Source organism: Rhinolophus sinicus, chromosome 3 (genome assembly GCF_057876585.1).
Source record: "Rhinolophus sinicus isolate RSI-liver-muscle chromosome 3, RSI-T2T, whole genome shotgun sequence".
In the NCBI taxonomy this organism is placed as follows: Eukaryota; Metazoa; Chordata; class Mammalia; order Chiroptera; family Rhinolophidae; genus Rhinolophus; species Rhinolophus sinicus.
This window is the reverse complement of record NC_142503.1, coordinates 155,787,685-155,793,360: the sequence shown is the minus strand read 5'-3', so window position 1 is coordinate 155,793,360 and position 5,676 is coordinate 155,787,685. Positions and strand designations below refer to the sequence as shown.

General features: G+C 39.7%; 1 protein-coding gene across 10 annotated transcripts in view; it reads left to right on the top strand.

The window, feature by feature from the left end:
• CSNK1G1 (casein kinase 1 gamma 1) overlaps window positions 1–5,676 on the top strand; it is a 157,075-nt gene that overhangs the window by 104,887 nt on the left and 46,512 nt on the right. The gene's annotated exons all lie outside the window — the stretch shown is intronic.

Genomic DNA, 5,676 nt, shown 5'->3' with positions numbered 1-5,676 from the left:
GGAATGAAAGAGATGAGTCATTGAAATGAATTATTCCTATGGGTTATAAAAAGGTGGAAGCATGTATTCATTGTCCTGTATTAACACTTAGCAAATTTCTTTCTAATGTTTGTCAGTTGTTGGCGAGAGAAAATATTTTTCTGAAGTTCCAGTAACAAACTACATGAGGATAGATAACTCTGCACACCAACTATCAAAACAGTGATCTAGTTGCTGGTTAAGTCCTGTTGCATTTGTAGAATATGACTTGCACATAAGCATGCTTAAGACAAAACCCACAAAACGGTGAATTTTTTATGACCAATTATATTGTCATCTTTCCACAACTCCTAAGAGTAATTTATGTTCCACCCACTGAAAAGAGTTTGTCAGCTCTGTACACCTCTGCACTCTCTTGTGCTTTCAGCAGTCTGACGTACTTTTAACTTTTCCCTTCATTTTCCTCTGTCTTTATACTTCATAGTGCTTTAATTCATCATTGCTTACCACCCTGTGGCAATTTCTTACTAATAATGACTTCAGTCGTAATGCCAGAGGAGGGAGTTTTCATGAACAGAAACACTGAGCATCAGCTGTGGCCAGAGCGCTATGCTGATTCATCTGAGGACCACAGAGTTATAAATAAGATGGTCTCTGACCTGCAGGACACTGAGCCTCATTGGAAAGAAAATGTAATGTTTACTGATTGTAAGACACTGTCGTGCAACTCTCAAGGGGCTCGCAAATGTGTCTAACCATAATGCAAACTGAAAGAGGAATGTTGGCGTTTTTTTTTGGAACGTGATTTTCTTTTTAAAGGTACATATAAAATAACATGGAAGTGTTGGAAAATGGTGTCTAATTATTTGGAAACAAGGAGGCTTTATTGAGAGCTATGAGGCTGAACTTTCAAAAAGAGGTATAATTTACTTGGACACGTTCAAATAGAAGAGTAAGGAAAGCTGTCCAAGTACAAAATAAGCTCAGATTCAGAGACAGGTATGTGTCTGTTCATGCATTTACTAAAGAGGTCTTCACTGAGCATCCCATTTGGGTTAAGTACTGTTTTAAGGTACACCCTGGGGATTCAGTGGTGAACAAGAAGACTCTGTGTCCCTAACTTACGTATTTTCTAAGAGGCGACAACCTGTGATTGGCTCCAGATGAACAGAATCGGCAGTTCTGGAGAGTTTAGAGGAAGGAGAGTTGTGGGCTGGAGGGGCTTCTTGGTTGGGGTCGTACAGATTGCCAAGTATAGAACCTTTTTCCTGCTCCACTTTTGTACATAATGCAGCCTCATTTATACCTTTCATAACTCCTTAAAGAGCTGAGCCACTAGCTGCGTGTACCTCTCAAGCACCTGAAAGGTGGCCGATCCAGTTGTGCTATGAGTATAAAATACACACTGAATTTCAAAGATGTAGTACCTTCCCAAAAGGATGTAAAATATCTCAATAATTTTTAAATAATTACATGTTGGGATGATGATATTTTGGATATGAGTTGAATAAAATATTAAGCTTATTTCACCTATTTCTTTTTACTTTTAAAATGTGACTTCTAGAAAATTTAAACTTAAATTCAGGGTTCTAATTCGTGGCTTGCATTGTATTTGTTAGCTAGTGCTGCTGTAATGCAGCGGTGTGTTCCTAGTATATGCTGAGGAGAAAATATTTCCTGTGAAACTATTATTGAAGATGCACTGAAGCTATTATAGGTGTATAATACTCAGATTAATCCTTCCTTTTCCTCTTTATTCTTTTGATCTTCTTTTTATTTACTCAGATATCTTTGCCTGTTCAAGTTTATTAATGACCTCTGCCATAATTTTTAGAGACATTTGCTTAACCAGCCAGTGGTTCAGAATTAGAAGGTCTACAGGTGAGACCAAAAGTGTCTTAGTTTTTCTAATTTCAGAGTTGTTACCCTGCTTTTGCCTCTGGGCTTTTAGCTACCTACAGAGTATATGCTTGCTACTCCCTCAGCCTGCAAGATTCACTCTCCCCACTCCAGCCTAATCAGCTCTTACCCAGCCTGTGACCCCTGCTCTGCGAAGCCTTCTCCAGCCCCGTCAGTCAAGGTTAGATGCCCCTCTTTACTGTTACCGTAGCACTGTGTTCTCACTTGTGATGTTTGATGAATGGACAAACTGACCGCCAGACACTTGAACTTCATTGAATTTGAAACTGGGAAACAGGGACATTGCAGCACTTATTCCTCAGACTAACTGAAAAATCAGCAAGATAAATGAGTTCACTTTGCTTCCTTGCAAGTCTTGCCTCCTCAGTGATGAGAGTAATAAAGTCATCTTGAATGTTCTATCAGGTCACATCTGTTCTGACTGGAGAGAGATTGGGGTGAAGGCTCAAATGAGAGAGAAAAAAAGGCAGGCAGTAGCATCTGTTCCACTGGCCGGTTGCTGTTCTGTGGCAAACCACTTAACCTCTCCTTTCCCATTCGGAAAATGAGGGTGACCCTTGGTGCTTTACTCTCCCAGGGCTCTCTTTATGCTTAAGGAGGGATATTACAGTATTAAGGGAGTTCAATAATAGGGGACACTGTTTCTGTGCTATGATTAGACTGTGTGCCTTAGTGGGCGTTGTTTTGTTTATCAATCAGGAGACTTCTGGGAACAATTTGTTAAATGGGCCCAAAGTTAGTGAAAACGTATGCTTATCCACTTTTCATACTTTCTGTATTAATCTAAGCATATGCCAAGCTGCCTTCTGAATTCCTCATGATGTGTTTAATTTATTAGGCTTCATTCGACGATGGATTCCTTGGTAGTTGTATTAGAAAAATACCACTAATGCACTCCTGATGTAATCTTACCTGTGCTTTTGTAAGGGAAATATTACTCTTTATTTACTTGGGTTCATCGTCTATAAACATTATCAATATCTTGTGATTGTCCAGTAGGTTCATAGACAGACCGTGTTCTGATGACTCTTTACAAAAATCAGTTCATCTCCTATCAAAGTAATGTGACCCAGTAGTACTTGCTGTCACTGTAGATGTCCTGGAATTTAGGGCACAGATCGGTACATGAGATGTAGCCAAAAAGCCGGAGACTTGGAGGCAGAAGTTGGGGTTTTAGGTCTTGGCTGTACCCCTCACTGTATGACCTGAGCAAGTCACTTCAGATTAATTACCTTACCTCTAAAATGGGAGTAGTAATACCTGTATGTACTTGTTAGGATTAAATGGGAGAACCTATATAAACACCTCTATAAAAACACTCCATAAACTATAGAACAGTGTATGGCCAATAGACTTTTGTGATAGGGGTATTCTTTGAGTGAAATTTTCTCATTGTAGCATTGAACAAATAATGGGGTGGGAAGGATTCTTCTGCCTTTGAAATATCAGTGACAATTTGGATAAAAAGCTAAATTTCCTCCAAACACACTGTGGCTGGGGCTTTGGGAATAGTGGGTCAAGACAGGTTCTGAAAGCATTTTTAAATACTCCATGGGCTTGGATACTTAAGTAATAGGACGGCAGTACTAAATGTTGAAAATTGGCCCAGGACTTGAAACAGGCCAGGGACCAAAGAGGATTTAGAACTCCGGCAATTTGTCAGTGTGTACTAAAATGTTAAATACTCATACCCCTTGACTCAGCATTTCCTCTTCAGGGAATTTACCCTCAAAACATATTTGCATTCTTGCCCTGAAACGTAGACACAAGGATTTTTTTGCAGTATTGTACACATAATTGTCTAAACACTTTCATTTTCAAGTGATAGAGTTCAAGCTCACTTCAGAGAGAGTGGGTGGGGCAAGAATTTCTTCATTCACGAGACTGAGAAGTCCAGCAATATTCTCACGTCTGGCCAGCCAGATCTAGGACCAACACTGTCCTTGGTCCTCAGGTTACGTGGTGTATTTGTCTGTCTCTCTGTTGCTCTCAACTCTGCTTTCTGTTAGTTTCATTCCCAGACAGGTAGTCTACCTGTTCTCGTGTGGTGGTGCCGGGCAGCTCCAGGCTTACCCCTTCCATTTTAGCAGGCAGGGCAGGAGTGAGGGGAGGGGGGTTACTTCTCTCCTCCAGTTCCACAGGAGTCCTGGAGTGGACTGTCATTGTACTGAGATTAGCCAAGCACCCATCTTTGACCCAATTCCCCAGGGCAGGGGGATAGAATACTCTGATGAACCTGGCTTGAGTCATATCCTTGGGGTGGCAGTGGGAAATGAGTTGAATCACTTTACCCACATCAAGTAACACCGAGGAAATGGTGCTTTTCCACTGGAAGAGGAAGGTGTTTTTATCAAAAGAAGGAAGAAGGATGCAAGCCGGGCAAAAACAATAGCTGTTCACTATAATATCTATTTCTAATAACAAATATATGGATACAACCTAAATGTCCTGGTACAGGAAAACTTAAACAAATATGATTCATCATAGAAAGGGATACCATGTAGTATATCCATGTGTTGACAAGAATAAACGTCCACTACATAGTATTAAATTAAAAATGAAGCTGCAGAAAAAGATTCTTAGTTATGCATATGTGTTATATGATCTGTTGTTATGGATATGGATACTTTTTCTTCATATATTTCTGTACTGCTTTTAGTTTGCTGTTATGTTTGTTGGAAATGAGTATATATCACTTTTATAATTTAAATAGGTAATACACCAGGTGGCGTCTGTTCCAGACCAATGACTGGAATTCACAGAGCTCAAGAGCTACAGAGAGATGGACACATGATAGGAAATCTGGGAAGACAGTGTACATGGAGCTGATACAACACAGATGGGAACCACGGCGTGGCTAGAACAGGTTACGCTGCCTGTGTAGTAGGGATGGGAGGTTTACATCTCGGAAGAGTGACAGAGAATTGCTGGAAAAAGTAAATGTTAACTTAAAAGGCATGTGGTTTGGAAGAGGTAGGATAGGGAATAACTTTGGCAACCACATGTATGAAAGGGAAGAAGAACAGAGGCAGAGAATCAGTATAAAGAAGAGAGAATCAGTGTAAAAGCAGAGAATTAGCTCAGTGTAAAGAAGAGAGCAGCGAGTCTGCAGTTGAGAGAGCTGGTTCTGTTATTTGGGCAACTCTGTTACCTAAGTAAGTCCAGGCCCCATCTCTCAGGGTCTCTGTCTCCTACGTAAAATGGACTTATTACTAGGATTTCCCTTTTTCTTCATGGGATGACTAAGATTTAAGTAAGAAAAGAAGAGGGCTACTTATGTAATATAAAGACCACATAATTCCAAGTTCGCTAGGACCAAAATAAAGAGTTTGTTTACATATAAATGGAGGGGGTGAAGAAAAAGAAAGGTGTCATTAGACTCCTTTGCAGATTAGATGACTTAGATGACTAATTTTGTTAGTCATTTAACCTATTTGGATTGGCAGGTGGCTTTTTGAGAGCAGGGAAGACATTTACATTTGTTTGTGTGTAACTTTCACTGCTGTTAACTTAAATGAGTAATTCTACGTAGTTCATCTACATATGGGAACAGCAAGATGAAACTGCAGATACCATAACTACCATCATGGAAGAAAACACAGGATAAAGTCAGTGTAGAACTACAACTCTGAATTATGTGCAATCTTCTTACTGGGACTTGCCCAACAGAACTTTTTTTTTTTTTTTCAGTCATTCCCATGGAATTCAAACAAGAACTACTCAGAAATATCAACTGTGTTAGCATTCCCTGCTCATTTAAAATCTGATTAATTTGTT